We start from the raw sequence: 19,414 nt of genomic DNA on the forward strand, positions 1-19,414 counted from the left end.
TCCAGCTGTGCCCCTCTTACTCAGACCATACGGTAGTAATTCCCACCACCACCCAGCTAATAATTATCAGCTACTAAAAGGCCCTTAAAAGGGTGTTCAATTATTACTGTGCAATATTATAATCCAATGGTAATATGACTAAGCAGTCAAAGCTTAATTTGGAGTGACTTAGACAGTAAAATCTGTAAATATGTAATGTACTTTAGAGGTTAAATTATCTCTACATAAACCAGCTACAGGTAAAGGTTTTAAAAAAATTAATTATAAATAATTAAAACACAAGACAAAACTACTACACCACAGAGATATCTAAGAGTTCAGAGATCACACAGAAACTTAAAACAATACAGTAGGAAAGATCAATTTCAAAGAAAAATACTTAGTCTAACTTTCTTCTAAGTTTAACTATTCCTAAGAGAAATCACAGTGCTATAATCCTACTTACATACATAAAGCATAAGCAGTTCTGGGTTAGATGCCCAAGATCGAAATGCTTCCTAGTCTCTCCCTCAACAATAGTTTTTAAACACTAACCAACAGCTCTCTAAGGCCCTCCCAAATTACATCATTTTGACACTTAGTCTGGAGTTCCCAGGCCACAAACTGTATTATTTAGCAAGCTAACACCTGTTCAGGCGACTACAACAATAAAATGCATTTCACATATACACTCTAGCAGAAACCAGAGCAATAAAGCACCTTCCACATGTAAATTCTGGCCCTTAACTTTAACCTTAAAACAATGGGCATGAAACCTTCATCAGACTCACTGGAGCCAACTTGTAAAATATCAAAGAGATTCATAAGATCTTTTCAACTCTAAACACACATTTGAAATGCTTGGCTTGGTTTTCCTTACAGCAGATGGCAATGTTTCAACAATCATGAAGCTCACACTTTACAGTGTTTTCTTTCATTTAAAAACACAAGCCTGTATTTTACATTTATTTATACAATTGATAGAAGTATGTATCAAATTCTATTTGACTAGGCTGGCAGCCTTCGCCCAACTTCCTCCAATCTTCACATCCCCCCCCCCCCGGGGAACTCAAGCAAGTTTCTCAAGTGACCCTTGAGAAACATCACTTGAGAGTGTCAGGTCTATCTGGGTGTACCTCATCCCATTCCCTGTCTTGAGAGCCCATCTGCATTGGCATTGCTATTCCCACTGCGGTGCTGCATTGACATATCATATGTTTGCAACCCCAGGCTCCATCTTAGCAACTCGGCATTTTGCTGACTGGCTCTGTTTAACAATGTTAGAGGGTTGTGATCTGTCATCACAGTGACTTTTCTTCCATACAGATAAGGCTGATTTTTTGTAGTGCCTACACTATGGCTAGACATTCCTTTTCTACCGCTGCATAGCATTCCTCCCTGGGTTGGAGCCTATGATTGAGATAAACCACTGGCTGCTCTTTTCCCTCTGAAGAAATCTGGCTAAGTACAGCCCCCACCCCACAGTTTGAAGCATCCATCTGCACAACAAATTCTTTGCTATAGTCTGGACTGGCTAACAACGGAGGTCCTCTCAAAGCTTCCGTAAGCTTCTGAAATGCCTGCTCACATGCTGAGGTCCACACTACCTTATCTGGCCTGTTCCTCCTTGTCAGGTCAGTGAGGGGAGCAGCTATGGTACTATAATTGGGAATGAACTTTCTGTAGTACCCTGCTGTCCCTAAGAATGCCTTCACCTGCTTTTTGGTAACAGGTGCAGGTCATGCCTGAATGGCTTATACTTTGGCAGGTTCTGGTCTTATCTTACCACTCCCCGCTCTATGTCCTATGTAGGAGACCTCTGCCATACCCACCTGACATTTGCTTGGCTTAATGGTCAACCCTGCTCTCTGTAGTCTGCCCAGCATCTCCCTAATATGCTGAAGGTGCTCTTGCCAGGAATGGCTGTAGATAGCAATATCATCCATGTAAGCAAGGGCAAACCCTCCTGCTCCTGTTAAGATGTGATCTACCAGCCTCTGGAAAATTGCTGGGGCATTCTTCATCCCAAAGGGCATCTTTGTGAACTCATACAAGACAAAAGAAGTCACAAAGGCTGACTTCTCTCTAGCACTGGGAGTCAAAGGCACCTGCCAGTAACCCTTGGTAAGATCAATGGTTGTAAGTTACTTAGCCCCACCCAGCTGCTCTAGGGCCTCATCTGTCCTAGGCATGGGGTAAGCATCTGCTTCTGTGTGACTATTTAATTTCCTGTAATCCACACAGAACCTGGTGCTGCCATCCTTCTTTGGCACCAGTACCACTGGGGAGGCCCAGGAACTGTTGGACTCCTGAATCACCCCTAGTTCCAACATCTCCTGTACCTCTTCCCTCAGAGTCTGTTTGACTCTCTCAGGCACACTATAAGAGGCCTGCCTGATAGACCTTTGTGTTCCTGTATCCACCTGGTGCTGCACCAGGTGGGTGCTCCCTGGTTTCCTGGTGAACATGCCCCCAAACTCTTGCAACACTGCATGGATTTCTCAAACCTGGGTAGGAGATAGCTGCTGGGACATTGTTACCCCTTCCACCAAGGTGTCAGCCTGAGCCTCACTGAGGAGATCAGTCACAAGATCTCTCTCAGACTCCCCCTGCAATCCACTGCAAATGCTCAGCACAAGGGCCTTCCTATCATGGTAAGGTTTCATCATGTTAACATGGTACAATTTGTGCCCCTGCCTTCTGCCTAGCAGTTCCACCATGTAGTTAACATCACTTACCTTTCTTACCAGCTTGTAGGGTCCCTCCCAAGCTGCTTGCAACTTGTTGTGTCTGACAGGAATGAGAACCATCACCTGCTGTCCTACAGCATACTCTCTAGCTCGAGCATTCCTGTCATACCACACCTTTTTCTGTTGTTGGGCATCTGCCAGGTTCTCCTGTGCCAGGCCCATGAGTTCCCTGAGCCTTGTCCTGAGATTCAGGACATATGCCACAACACTCACCTTCCCACTCATCTTTAATTAAATCTAGAGGTCCCCTCACACTATGCCCATACAGCAACTCAAAGGATGAAAAACCTGTGGATTCCTGGGGAACCTCTCTGTAAGCTAACAACAGATGGGGCAAATATTTGCCCCACTCCCTCTTAAACTGATCTGCAAATGCCCATAGCATGGACTTGATTGTAGAGTTTAACCTCTTAACAAGACCTTTAGTCTGGGGATGGTAGGGGGTGGTCTTCATGTGCTTCACCCCACAGTATTCAACAGACAAGCCAGCAGGTCTGACATAAAATTGGCACCTCTGTCAGACAATATTTCCTTTGGGAAACCTACCCTGCTGATAATCTCAAGCAAAGCAGTTGCCACCTTCTCGGCCTCAATGGAGGACAAAGCCACTGCCTCAGGGTATCGTGTAGCATAATCTACAATCACTAGGATATACATTTTCCCTGTGGAACTTGGGGTACTCAGAGGACCCACAATATCCATAGCTGCCCTCTGAAATGTCTCCTCAATCACAGGCAAAGGCATTAACGGAGCTCTCACCTTGTCTCCTGCCTTGCCTACCTTTTGGCACTGCTCACAGGTCCTGCAGTACCCTGTTACATCTCTGGAAATTCCAGGCCAATAGAAGTTTTGCATAATATGCCTTTTTGTACATTTTATGCCCATATGACCTGCAAAGGGACTATCATGGGCTATGGCTAGAAGTGCCAGACTGTAAGCTCTAGGCACTACTGACTGCTGTACTCTCTCACCTTCTAGCACTCCCTCGGGAGTCCACTCTCTGTATAGTAACCCTTTGTCCCAGTATACAGATTCCCCCTTCACTTGAGAATCAGGTGTCTCCTTAGCTACCTGCCTCAGGCCTTGCAATGTAGGGTCTGAGAGCAGAGCCTGTCTCAAGTCTCTCCTTGTAACCCTTCCCAGCTCCCCTTCCACAGGAAGTCTGGCATCCTCTGACAGTGGTGCCTCACTGTCAGCCTGGGTATTACTACTCACCTCTACCTTTACTGTTACCCTGTCCAAGGGAACATCAGTACCCACAAGCAGCTGTGGCTCACATTCAGTCTCACTGCTACAGCGTAGCTCACTTCCTGTAGTAACCACCTCAGCAGTCCTGGTTGCAAGTATGCAGTTTGTCTGGGTCTCCCCCAGGCTACCAGACCCACATGCTTGTCTCATAGCCTCACTGCATGTAACTGCATAAGTACATAGTACTGCCTCATCCAAATCCTTCCCTCTCAGGACATCTGCAGGATGGTAGTTCCATACCCCTGTTGTCTCAAGACAACCCACTGTTGGCATTTTGTCTTTCCCACTTACTGGCTCCCACACCTTTGATTCCCCACCTTGCCTCCATGGATATCTGTATGCCACATGGCCCCACTGGTTGCATTCAAAACATTTAACCCTAGCTCCTGGATGTGCACCTGGACTAGTGGCTTCCCCTGCTACTGGCGGATTCTGTTGGGGCACTCTTTGCTGCCCACCATGGGTTCCTTTACTCCCATGAGCAGTACTGGGGGGGGGTCTCTTTTCTGTGCAGGGCTGCCCTGCTTGCCAGGTATAGGTCTCCCTTCTTCCCCAACTCCTGTGAAGTAGCACACTGTCTATCAGCTAACCAGATCCTCATGTTGTCAGGCAAAGTGCTAAGGGCTTGTTCCCTTACCAAAAGGTCTGCCAGCTCTTCAAAAGTGGTGACCTGACATCCACTCACCCAGCTATGAAAATAAGTGCTCAGTTCAGCAACATATTCACATACATTTTCATCTGCCTTGCGTCTATGCTCATGAACACTCACGAGTGGTCACACTGAGCTAATCGAAGGAAGGACACTGAGGAAACTCGGAGCTATAATATATAACATTAAGTATCCTGTTTTTTGTTTATTTTGTTCTTTATTTCTTTATTTATAGCACTTTGTGTACTGTGTATTTTTCTAGCTAGTTTCACTGTGTGTGAGGTATTAACTTCAAATTGTCCACGTTTATTAAGCATCTGTTGGGTTGTTTGTTTCTGATAACTTGTTGCAGTTAAACTCTTTTTTCCAAGAGGCTCCTTTAACTGTTTAAAACTTTCATTTAAAAGCTCACTGCTGCTTTTCAGCTGTGAGAAATATTTCTGCAGTTTGTTCTAGGTAGTGGGGATATTTGTAGCATTTCCATATTCAGGCTTGTATTTGGGCCTAGTGTTTGTGGAGGCTGTGTGTCTGAGCACATATTCAGGGACATCTTGGTTTAGTCAAAGCCATCAGGCATTTCAGTGAGAGAGAATTGTTTGAGGTCTTGGCTGACTGAGGTCACCTGGACTACAGCTTAGACTAAGCACCTCATTGGTTCTTTTGAGATTTCTTTCTTAAAAGCTGTCTCAGGTTTCAACCTTCTGTTACCTAAGAAGTTCAGTTGTGAAAAAAAAAATGTATCTGCTTTTACTGTATTTGTGTTTCTTCCTACTTTATTTTGCTTTTGCATCATCTTAAAAGTACTCAGTTGTATTTATTACTGCTTGGTGTAACTCATTCTAAGCCTTTTATTTTAAGCACTTGGGCTCCAGACCAGTTGTTTTACATTAAGAAGGTTTGTGGTCTGCACTGCAGTGGCAGAACAGGTAGCTTACATCCTTCTAAGTTGGGAACTGCTGATTGAGGGATCAGTGTCTGTTATTCTAAAAGTGTATTAATTCTGGTTTAAGCCCTTGGGCTTCAGGCCAGTTATTTTACATTAAGAGGGTTCATGGTCTGCACTTTTGTGGGAGGAGAGGCTGGACTCTGCCCTTCTGAGCTGGGAATTTCTGGTTAAAGGCTTATAGTGCCTGCATATTTGAACTGCTTCTTACTGAAATTGGTACACCTTGTTTGCTGTAGCATAGACTAGATCCAGGCCTGCTGAATCTAGCTTTGTTTGTATAACTTGAGCACTAATCCAGGCATTCTTTAAAGTATTCAATTGTATTTATTACTGCTTGGTAGTAACTTGATTAAAGTGTAGCTATCATTCTAAGTCTTTTGGATTAAGCACTTGGGCTTCAGACCAGTTGTTTTACATTAGGAAGGTTTGTGACCTGCACTGTGGTGGCAGGACAGGTAGCTTACATCCTTCTAAGCTGGGAACTGCTGATTGAGGGCTCAGTGTCTGTTATTCTAAAAGTGTATTAGTTCTGGTTTAAGCACTTGGGCTTCAGGCCAGTTATTTTACATTAAGAAGGTTCGTGGTCTGCACTCTTGTGGGAGGAGAGGCTGGACTCTGCCCTTCTGAGCTGGGAATTTCTGGTTAAAGGCTTATAGTGCCTGCATATTTGGACTGTTTCTTACTGAAATTGGTACACCATGTTTGCTGTAGCATAGACTAGATCCAGGCCTGTTGAATCTAGCTTTGTTTGTATGCTTGTTGTTTGTTTGCTTGTTATTTCCCTGAAACGCTAATTCCACCTAAAACGTGGCTTTTCAGTGCTTCTGTGGATCCCTAGTGATATCTGCATTACTTACTGTACTTATTTCCTTTTTTCACTTGAAAGAAAGTTACTGTTTATCATTTTTGCATTTAAGTTACCTGTAACACATTGCATTTAAGTTACCTGGCACTTGCTCACTAAAGCAATTATATAAGTCAGCACTAAAAAATTAAAAGCACTACACCCTTACAAACTCCCCTTGAGTACCTTGTTCCCCATTGGCCCTTTTTTTCAATTATAAATGAATTCCCAATACTATTCTACCATGTCTAAAGGTCAGTTGTCAATATCCTCTCCGGTCCAGCTGGTGAATCTGGGAATCTTGAGGCAATGTTACAACTGCCTCATGTACACAGACAACCCTCTCCTCCTCCCAACAAATTCCAACACATGTGAGAGATGCAACCATATAGCCAAACTGAAGGCTAAGCTCTCTCAACTCAGTACTGGCGGAACCAGTCAGGAGGAGAAGGAAACCACACTCACTACAATTTCAGTCTCACATAGACCTACCACGACAGCAAACCAAACACATAAACACACAAAAACATACTCGGAGGCTCTAAATAAAAATCTGCCTAAGCAGCAGAGACCTCCAAAGCAGACACCCAAGCAACCGCTACCCCAAAACAAAACACGTGCAACACATAGCTCACAAAGCCAGTGTGCCGAACAGTCATAGCCCTTAAGGCTAAACAACACACCTGATACACTTGTAATAGGTGACTCTATCGTCAGGCACACTGACGTCCCGCTCACCAGGCTGAACAAGGAGAAGGTCACGCTGAGTTGCCTGTCGGGCGCTAGGATACGCCACATAACACAAGCACTCAGGTCACTCCAAGGCAAGTACAAATGTGACTCAGTCATTGTCCATGCTGGTGTGAATGACCTGAGACGTACCTCCCTGGACTACATGAAAAGAGACATAGAGGAGCTCTCTGAGCATGTAGCCCAGGCCGGTATGACCCTGACCTTGAGTAGCATCTTACCCTCACCAAGAATGATGCCACAATATGAAGACAAGACGATCAATTTCAACAATTGGCTTAAGTATTGGTGTTATTCAAAGGGGATCCAATGCCTGTCAGCCTGGGATGACATGCTCGACAAGCCATGATGCTTCACTAGGGACGGCTTGCACCTGTCACCCCTGGGCTTTCGGATATTAGCAAAGGTTCTTGCTACCCCCATAGTGCCTTTTTTAGGCAAGGCTCAAAAGACAAACCCACCTCCATAGGTATCACAAGGGATAAGAAACTAAGAGTAATGCTACTCAACGCCAGAAGTCTAAACCTCAAGATGCACGCACTCGAAACTCTCCTTAGCACGAAGAACATCGATATCTGTGCAGTAACAGAAACCTGGTTCAAGGCTCCCGAGAGCACCCCAGCACTACCAGGTTATACCTCATACCATGCTTTTCGGCCCCAAAACTTGGACTGAACCACAAAAGGAGGGAGTATCAATATTCCAAAGATACCCACATCTCCAGGTTGATGGCACAGCACAAGCATCAGAGACTATCCATGTGCAACTAACAGTGGGTAAAACTGCCTTCCAGTTTATAGCCTGCTACAGACCACCCTCCCAAACCCAGGAACCCCACTCGGCCTTCCTGAGAACACTGGAAAATATGAAGGTCTCTCCAAACACCATTATATTGGGCGACTTCAACTACCCAAACATAGACTGGGAGCATTACTCTAGCCTCCAACACCCTAGCCCAAAGGTTCCTAGAATTTATAAACTCAAATGCTATGGAACAACTTGTTACCACTCCCATAAGGGGGGAAAACATACTGGACCTGATCATCACCAACATGGGGACTCTATGCTCCAGACCAGAAGTGTATCCCTCACTGGTAAGATCAGACCATAAACTAATCTCACTGGATATTCACATCCCGACCCCACCCCCTGCCCAGAAAACCACAGTGAAAAACTTCTCTAAAGCAAACTTCACACTCCTCAAAACCGAGGCGGAATCCTTCAAAGCCCCCGGGCCTGTGGAAAATACGGCCCAGACCGCAGAATCCTTTATAAACGCATTCTATGAACACCTTCAGGAATGCATGGATCATGCAATCCCAAATAAAACCAAGACCCATTCCTCCAAAGGCAGACGTCCTGTCTGGTGGACCCCAGCCATAAACAAACTATACAATAGAAGGAGGAAGCTACTACATGATAGAGCAAAATCCCAAAAAGGGAAGGCATCTCTGATCAGTATTAGCAAAAAACTACGGGCACTCATAAAATCGTCTAAGGCCAGCTTTGAGAGAAAAATTGCACAGAACACTAAGGATATTCACAAGGCTTTCTTTAGTTATGTTAGGAACCTGGGTGGGAATTCCCAGATATGCTCAGAATTAGTCCAAAATGACAAAAAATACACCGAACCCACAGACATTGCCAACATCCTAGCTGACAGGTTCAGCACAAACCCCCCCCCCTCCCCACCAAAAGGGCAAATATCTATCCCAGCAGAGTGCTGCCCCACTGACATCTCAGATGCTCAGGTAAGAGCCGCCCTCTCCAAAGCAAAAAACACAGCATCAATGGGACCAGACGGTGTCCCGGGCTGCATCCTACATGAACTCCAAGAAGAGCTAAACCCAAACATAAAACTATTGTTCAATCTCAGCCTTACTACAGGATATGTACCCAAAGAATGGCGTACAGCAACAGTGGTCCCTCTCTACAAAGGTGGTGCCTCAATGGATCCTGGAAACTATCGCCCCATAAGCCTGACTAGCTTGGTCTGCAAAGCTATGGAAAGGATCATCATGGACCTCATAAATAAAGATATTGGGGACATACAGACACTGGATCCTACCCAGTTCGGCTTTGTTAAGGGCAGATCCTGCCTCTTAAACCTGGTCGATTTCTTTGAAACAGTCACCAAGGCCATTGATGAGGGGAAGGTGGTCCACACTGCCTACCTGGACCTCACAAAAGCCTTCGATACAATACCCCACTCGGGCATTATAGATAAGCTCACCAGCTTAAATATAACCCCCTATGTCACTAGATGGGTTGCAAACTGGCTCAAGGACAGAACCCACATGGTTAGAATTGCTGGAGCCATGTCAGACTCCAAACCAGTTACAAGTGGCATCCCACAAGGCTCAGTCCTGGGACCTCTCTTGTTCGGTATATATTTCTCGGAGGTACAGGCCAACACGGAAGGACTGTGACTGACCAAGTTCGCAGATGACTGCAAACTGGGCGCCATAATCGACTCTCCAGCCGACACAAGCATCCTCCAAAAGGACTTCATAGAAACAGACAAATGGTGCCAGAGCCATGGCCTCAAGCTAAATGCCAAAAAGTGTATAGTCATCACCTTTGGCAAAAACAAAGTGCCCACAAATTACCACATAGGTGGTAATCCATTAAGTACAGAAGAAGTAATTAGGGACCTGGGGACCCAAGTTGATGGCAATCTCTCATTTGACAACCACGTGGCCAAAGTGGTTAGAAAAACATTTTATATAGCCCACCTAATCATGAAGGGATTCACGTCTAGATCAGGGGAGGTCATTGTGCCTCTTTACTCATCCCTCATCATGCCCATAATTGAGTACAATGCCCCTTTTGGAACGTACCTTACCAGACACCTGCAGCAACTGGAAAGACCCCAAAAGTACCTCACCAAGTGGATCAAAGGGCTCAAACAAATGCCATATGCTGCCCGGTTAAAGAAACTCCAGCTCTACTCAGTGGCATACCGCCTGCTCAGAGGCGATCTTTGCCTAACATATAAAGCCATGTCAAACCCGGAATTAATGGGCATGCTGCACCTCAGAAAATCCAAATCCCATCAAGCTACGTGCTCGAGAGACTTGAACCTCAGCAATGAAATAAATAGGACATGTTGGAGGGACAGATTCATAACCCAGAGGCTTCCTTCACTCTGAAATAAAATCCCAGTCCAGGTTAGGCAGAGTCCCTCATTGACTCTCTTCAAGAGGAATCTTGATGAGTGGATGGGAGATCGTAGGTTTACCCCGGGTATCACTTCTGTGTCACTGTTAGACAGAGGCACAGTATACTAACCTCGAAAAAGGGCATAGCAAAATTAATTTAAAATGGGTGGTGAAACCCAAACACACTCTGGCTAGGCTTATAAATGCCCTAGGGCAGATAGCCTTGTATGAACCTATGAACCTATGAACCTAGGAAACGTTTTCCTATACATTTCAGGTGTTAGCTTAAAACATTCCAACAAGTGTCTTTTTACAGCAGTATAATCAAAACAGTCAGCGGCATGCATTTTTGCTAAAGAAGTTACAGCTTTACCATGGAGTAAGTGGGTCAGGAACCGTACCCAGAGCCCTTGGTCAACTTCATACTGTTTACATACCCACTCAAACATATGAATGAAGCTATCAAAATTATTCCCCTCTTTAAACTGTGGAAGAAATTTACTGACCTTTTGTGCTTCTGGGGTCTGATTACTCCCTTCCCCATTACCTCCATGACTCTGGCGAAGAGTCAGTATTTCCCTCTCATGCCTCCTCTGCCATTCATTTTCCTCAGCTTGTAGACTCCTCATTTTCTCAGCTGCTTCTAGTTCCAAATGTCTGGCCTCCAACTCAAGTCTCTTTAGCTCCAGCTGGATTTTTAAGTCCACTGCAGAAAGGTTGAGCTGTCCCTTCTCCGAGGATATTGTATCTCCACTATCAGTCTGATTGTCCTCCAGGCTGCTGTTTTCTGATGCAGCTGTAACCAAGGCTGCAATCAGGTCTGCCTTAGTCGGGCACCAGTCTCCTAGCCTGGCACATCTCCACCAGCTGGCTCCTTGTCAGCTTTCCATACTCCTCTGCTGACATGCTGCCTGCTCACCCTGACTAGCACTAAGCTAACAAAAGAAATAAAACAATTGTGATCTGAACTCTGAGTATACACTGCATGGCTGTTTTAGAGTACAAAACACTTTTAGAGATCATTGTACATAAGCTACAGGAATTTGTGTTACCCACACTACCACAGGCCAATTAGTGTTTGCCAACTAATCAACATGTGATAGGATCCCACTACAGCAAACCAATATGTGATAGGATATCCCAACCACTGCCAACAATATGTGATGACCGTACGCTGGCCCAACAATCAAGGAACCTCAATCCTCACTACTAACACCAAGGAGGTCATCTCCTAGAAGAGGAAATGATAACTAACACACACAGTAAAGTACAATTTCCCTTATGTGCACACAGAGATCACAGTCTGGGGCTGGTTGCTCCCTTGCTCACCTGGTCCCCAATAAGACTCTCCACTGGCACAGCTATAGGGTCCAGGTCTCAGCCTAGCTGGGCAAGCTAAAACCTCCTGTACCCTCTCTGTCCAACTAGTGTTTCATGTCCTTGCCCAAGTAGCTGACACAACACACACACACTTTGAGAAGAGGTTATACAACCACACAGACCCTCCTGGGAAAAGGCTGGCACAGTTTCTCCAGCTGTGCCCCTCTTACCCAGACCATACGGTAGTAATTCCTGCCACCACCCAGCTAATAATTATCAGCTATTAAAAGGCCCTTAAAAGGGTGTCCAATTATTACTGTGCAATATTATAATCCAATGGTAGTATGACCAAGCAGTCAAAGCTTAATTTGGAGTGACTTAGACAGTAAAATCTGTAAATATGTAATGTACTTTAGAGGTTAAATTATCTCTACATAAACCAGCCACAGATAAAGGTTTTAAAATATTTAATAATAAATAATTAAAACAGAAAACAATACTACTACACCACAGAGATATCTAAGAGTTCAGCGATCACACAGAAACTTAAAACAATACAGTAGGAACGATCTAATTTCAAAGAAAAATACTTAGTCTAACTTTCTTCTAAGTTTCACTATTCCTAAGAAAATATCACAGTGCTATAATCCTACTTACATACATAAAGCATAAGCAGTGCTGGGTTAGATGTCCAAGATCAAAATGCTTCCTAGTCTCTCACTCAACAATAGTTTTTAAACACTAACCAGCAGCTCTCTAAGGCCCTCCCAAATTACATCATTTTGACACTTAGTCTGGAGTTCCCAGGCCACAAACTGCATTATTTAGCAAGCTAACACCTGCTCAGGAGACTACAACAATAAAAGGCATTTCACATATACACTCTAGCAGAAATCAGAGCAATAAAGCACTTTCCATATGTAAATTCTGGCCCTTAACTTTAACCTTAAAACAATGGGCATGAAACCTTCATCCAGACTCACTGGAGCCGACTTGTAAAACATCAAAGAGATTCATAAGATCTTTTCAGCTTCTAAAGCCACATTTGAAATGCTTGGCTTGGTTTTCCTTACAGCAGATGGCAATGTTGCATCAGGGTTGGGAGGGTGACCTAATGGATAAGGTGTTTACCTTAGAAACACAAGGTGCAGGGTTTGAGTCTCACAAGGGATGATTGGCTAGGCTTAAAATGGCTCACAAGGGCACTTAGCTTAGTACTAACCTATGAATCTTGAAGTTCACATTTTACAGTGTTTTCTTTCATTTAAAAACACAAGCCTGTATTTTACATTTATTTATAAAATTGATAGAATTATGTATCAAATTCTATTTGACTAGGCTGGCAGCCTTCAACCATCATCCTCCAATCTTCACAGACACATCCTGACTTTCCTGATCTGTGAAGTAGACCAACATGTCATCATGCACCTTCTCTAATTGGACACTAGTGATATCCTGGCTATGTGCAACAAATGTATGAGTTATTGATGCTACTTCTATTTCTGTTACATCTGTCAGATGTAAATCTAGAAGAAAGCACTACAGTTGCGAGTCCACAGGACAGTTTATTCCAAATATAAAACGCAAGTAAAATTTAGTGCTTTCATCAATGCCAGTTGACTTCATCAGAATAACCCAATAAACATGAAACAAATATTTAAATAGCATAAACTTGGCAATGATTGGCTGTTACACCTCACAAGTTTAAAACTTGTTTTAAAAAGACATTTACAGAATTTTCAAACAGTACAAAAATATGAATGCTTTAAAAAAACAAAATCTCTTGCTTAGTTTAAGCATTTTGCCACAAGCAAGCATTACATTAATTTAAATTTGCAATACATCAGTCAGATGTCCTCACCCTGTGGAACATAAAAATGCCAAGGCAGTCAACAGGAGTCCACACTGAGGTATTCATTCCACGATGACAGATGTGGCCATCAACACCTATATCACCAATTGGGTGGAACAGCGGTTTATATACATGACATCTAAATATATAGAAATGTGTGAAGTGACCTATATTTTGTGACCAGTGATCAAGTGCATACATCAGGGCTGTCTGCTAGGCCATTTACTGTCCATGATTGAAATTACAGACATCAAGAATGACATGCAAATCCTGTGTCCCAACAACTGTCTGAAGGACTACAGATTGTGAACAATTATTGACTCCAGCTGTGATATTGGTATAATACAGAGAGAATCAACATGCATCAAAGATTACTGCCACAGCCATGACAACACACAAGATGAAAAAAAACATGTGGGGATTTGTTTCATTATGCAAACAAATGCAAATCAGGATCATATAGACTTCATACTCTGTCAGCAGACCAGTTGTTATGCATCCTGTGTCCTGGGATATGTGGTATGTGGAATGTCCACCAGCATGTGTCCATGGTGGCGCATACCCACTTCTATGTAACACAACTACTGAGTATGTGCAGGACATCCACATGACAAGCCATAATACCTTCATAGTTGACAGCCTTCACTACACCAATAACTGGGAACAATGCACCCTTCCTCATGTCCCTTCATACACATCTTCCAATAATGTGTAAATGAAGTGTACTACCTTTGTCAGTGTGAGCTGTCACACATCTATTTGTGCATACCTAGGTAAAAGTTTTGTTGCATAAACATTACTGTCTCACTGCACAGAAACCCCATCAAGGTGTAATACCACATGCATGTGTGATATCTGTTTTGGTGATGCACTCCTGACATACAGATCTGTTTAATGACATGGATGACATGGTTTACATTCATGACGGTGTGGATTATGTGCCATACATGAGTGTGTATATATATATATATATATATATATATATATATATATATATATATATGGGTCTATCTGAGTTCATCGACACTTTAAAATACCGACAATGGATTAACCGACACGAGAATGTCGAAAGTCACGTCACCGACGCCAGAAGATCGACGAGGCAGAAGACCGACGGAGGAAGACACCGATGCTGAGAAGCTGTGATGGGGTAAGGGTGCGAGTAAGGTAAGTGTGCGATGCTGGTGTTTAGTAGGGGTAGGGGTGGGATAAGTGAGTTAGGGTTAGGGCGCGGGTTAGGTGAGTGTGCGAGTAAGGAAAGTGTGCAATGTTGGTGTTTTGTAGGGGTAGGGGTGGGATAAGTGAGTTAGGGTTAGGGCGGGTTAGGTGAGTGCGAGTAAGGTAAGTGTGCAATGTTGGTGTTTTGTAGGGGTAGGGGTGGGATAAGTGAGTTAGGGTTAGGGCGGGTTGGGTGAGTGTGCGATAGTGACGGACCTTAGGGTAAGGGTTTGGGTCAGGGTTGTGGTTAGTTGTGTATGTATGGGTTAGTGTTTGTTTGTAAGGATTTTGGTGTGCTTGTGTTGTGTGTGTGAGTGTTGGATAGGGGATGTGTTTTGTTTGTTGGTATGTTGTGTCGGGTGTATGCGATGTCGTGTTTGTGAACTGTCGATCTTCTGGCGTCGGTTAAATGAGTTTCGTTGTTTTGGTGTCGGTTAATTCGTTTTCGGTATTTTAAAATGTCGATGAACTCAGATAGATCCATATATATATATATATATATATATATATATATATATATTTATATATATATGGATCTAGGACATTTCACCGAATGCACATTTCACCGAAACTCATATCACCGAACACAAATCACCGAAAGCACACTTTATCGAAAACACAATTCACTGAAACACATTTCATGGCTTTATCCCCACTGTAGTGCGACCCTGGAGTTAATATATATAGTAGGGGAGGTATGAGGGGCAGAGCCCCCCACATATTTCAAGTATATATCATGTTTGGATAAGAGTTGTTGTTGTGTCTTTCGGCTTTTCCCAGTTAGGGGACGCCACAGCGGAACTCCGGTCTGCTAATGATTGGTAGTTGATTTTTACGTGCCGAGTTACCAGCCCTGATGCACAACCTTCAAAGAAGGTACGCCCATTCACGTATGTCTCCACGCAGAAGACACTCTAGGTGAGAATCGAACCGGACAGCATCTTACTGTGAGGCGACAATGCTACCTCAGCACCACCACCGCAGATCATGTTTGGGTAAGAGTAATAGATTGCAATTGCAAGTATGCATGTATATAGTGTAACACATTTAAAATATGTGGGGGGCTATGCCCTCCACACACCCCCGTTGTGGGGGGCGGTGCCCCCTACACCCCCCCTACTATATATACCAACTCCAGGGTCACACTACAGTGGGGACAAGGCCATATACTATTTTCGGTGAAATATGTTTTGGTGAATTGTGTTTTCAGTGAATTTAGCTTTCAGTGAAAAGTGCACACTAATTTAACTTTCAGTGAAATGTGCATTCTGTGAAATGTCCTAGATCCATTAAAAAAAAAAAAATATATATATATATATATATATATATATATATATATATATATATATATATATATATATATCCCCTGCCATGCGCACCAGTCAACTAGCTTGTAGTGATCATAATGCCAAGTGTGTCTCCTCACACCTCCTGCATATGTTAGTGTCAGGAAAATGTGCTTGATTACACTCATAGATTTTTGACATGTCCTAATAGTTGTATAAGTGTGTTGGTGCAGAACCATCTATGCTCACTCAAAAACATATGTTGTGTCAGAGACATGGGTGGTATTATTCTGATTGTGCATGATGGTTTTACTGTTGGCCATGAGCTTGTATCTAAGTCCTACTTGTTGGAAGCCTCTGCTGACAATACATGCTTACTCAGGCAAATCAGTTTGCACAGCATCACAATATGCATCCAACCCCAGTGGTATTTAACATCCATGATACATGTCCTCTCCATTGGTCATGTCTGGATGCTTATATCCTACAGACACCGTCCACTGTTATGTCATCTTGTGTGTCAGTCACAGCGTATACATTTGTCACTGTGTAGTCCATACTGTGCCATGTAGAGAAGTGATTAGTGTTCCTGCTGCAACTGTCTTCCTTTTACATTTCCTCATGTGCGGTACATTACAATGTTTCACCTGTCGTACTTCCTGGTGTTCATCACTAAACTTAATCTGTGTGTCCCTATTCAATAAACACACTTCCCATGACTGTTTCTTATAAATGGCAGTCCATGTACCCTTACAGATCATTGACACTTGTACAGACTGCCTGGAATGGGATTCCACAATACCCAGCACTATATACACTGTCCTTTCCTGTGCCTGCAAAACGTACATTAATAAATGAAAAACTCTGATGGTCCTTGTGGCATTCCATGAAATCCCACTAGCCCAGTATGCTGCAGTGTACACATACACTGTCCTGATACATTGTCCTGTCCAGTCCCTACAAAATAATGCCACAACATATGAAAAATACACTGTCCTGACCAGTCCCTGCAACATAATACAATAATATATGAAAAATTCTGGTGGTCCTTGTGGCACTCTACACAATCCCGCTAGCCCAGTATGTTGCAGTATACACATACTCTGTCCTGTCATGATACACTGTCCTGTCCTGTCCCTGCAACATAATACATTAATATATGAAAAACTTCGGTGGCCCTTGTGGCATTCCATGCAATCCTGCTAGCTCAGTATGTTGCAGTGTACACATACACTGTCCTGTCCTGATACACTGTCCTCTCTTTGCAGCATAATACATTAATATATGAAAAACCCTGGTGGTCCTTGTGGCATTCCATGCAGTCCTGTTAGCCCAGTATGCTGCAGCATACACATACGCTGTCCTGCCTTGATACACTGTCCTGTCCCTACAACATAATACATTAATATATGAAAAACCCTGGGGGTCCTAGTGGCATTCCGTGCAATCCTGCTAGCCCAGTATGCTGCAGTGTACACATACACTATCCTGTCCCCACAACATAATACATTAATATATGAAAAACCCTGGTGGTCCTTGTGGAATTCCATACAATTCTGCTAACACAGTTTGCTATGCTGTAACTAAGCTTGCTATCTGTGTTGCTTTACACAGTTTACTGGCCACCAGAAAACTCTGCTTGCTTATGTTTGAAGGCAAGCCATGGCATGAAGATTCATTAAGTGTGACTGCTCACTGCACAAACATGTAAACTTCCTGTAGGCATCACATGAAGCCTTCACAGAGTTTATTAAATCTCATGGGCTAAATCTCATTAGTCTCATCTAAATTTGAAAACACTATTTTTTTTGCAACTATATTTATGGCATGCTTTCATTCCTTAAGTATCATGATCCTAAATTAATAGCTCAATTTTTAAAAATTAAATATGCTGAAGTTTGGAATTATCTCCTCAGCCAGAAGAAAAAAGTAAGAGATCTTGGAGAAGTAGTTCAATGGAAAAGAAAGATTCTATTACGGAAGGTGAATATGTGAATATTCAATAAATACAACAAAGCAGAAAATGATGGCATGAGGCAATTATGCATACAATTTCTATATTAATCCACGGCAGACTTTACATCTTGATCTAAAAACTGCAATATAAAATAGGAGACAGCAATTTAAAATTTGCTATAAAAGGCCAAGATTTTTCTGTGATGTTTAATGCTACATTAACTACCAGTTAAAGGCTCTATGCTATATAAAGTATCATATCAAAGATTATGTTTTAAATGCAGTGCTGTTGAGACAAAGTACAGTTACGTAAGTTGAACATTGAACTTTCCATAAGAGTAGATGTTTGAATGATCACTGCTGCAATAGCTTTAGCTATATGGGGTTATATGCTACCAAGAATATAATGGCCTGGATGACCAGCTTTTAAAGCTTTAGGGTACCTTCCACGTGCCCTAATTGTCAAGCAGCTCAAGATGAGCTGACTACATGACAACTTTGGGTGCAGAACCATTCAGAGCTTTCCTACCAGCAGAGAGAGGAAGGCTGAGCCCTAAAAGGACAATGCTAGGAATAACTAAAAAATAAATGCTGATACCCCGATATAAAAAACACACCAAAAAACAAGGGGGGTGGCAGGAGGGAGCAGCTACTGCAGCAGTAATCATTTGAGCATCTACTGTTATGGGAAGCTCAACTTGCACAACTGAACTGTGTTCTTCATGTTGATCACTGTTGCAGTAGCCTTAGCTATATGGGTAGATTGGCATATCTAGCTATAGTTGGGAAAAGGAAGGAAAAGAGTCCAGAAGCCCCTGGAGAATAGTCCTAGCAAAACTTGATCTAGACCTAGAGAAGGAATTAAGCTTACAGTGCTTTGTAAAAGTAAGTGCAGAGGACAAAGTAGCAGCTTCTAGAATACTTCTAGAATCCAACCCTTTCCAAAAAGCCATAGAGGAAGATAAGGACCTGGTAGAGTTAGCCTTGACCCTACCTGAAATAGGTTTGCAATAGTGAATATAACAAAAAGGAATAGCCTTAGACAACCATTTGGAAATAGTCTGTTTTGACACATGTGACCCCTTCTTACCTTTACAAGCAATGAAAAATTGATCCAAAGATCTGAAAGATCTAGTTCTGTCAAAATAATACCTACATTGTCTGTGGACATCCAAGGTATGGAGTATCCTTTCTCTCATTTTTAGGTTCAGGAAAGAAAATGGGGAGATGGATAATGTGAAACTCAGATACCACTTTAGGCATAAAAGAAGGATTAGTTCTAGAAGATATCCTATCCCTGTGGAAAATAAGGTAGGGTTGACTCACCATAAGAGCTTGTAACTGAGATACCTTTCTGCTGAGGTCAGAGCAATCAGTAAAACAGTTTTCTATGTTAAAATCCTCAGGTTAGCTAAATTAGCTGGTTCAAATGGAGCAAGTGTTAGCTTCTCTACC

The sequence above is a fragment of the Protopterus annectens genome, chromosome 4.part0 (assembly GCF_019279795.1).
Source record: "Protopterus annectens isolate FY-2018-M chromosome 4.part0, PAN1.0, whole genome shotgun sequence".
Lineage (NCBI taxonomy): Eukaryota > Metazoa > Chordata > Ceratodontiformes > Protopteridae > Protopterus > Protopterus annectens.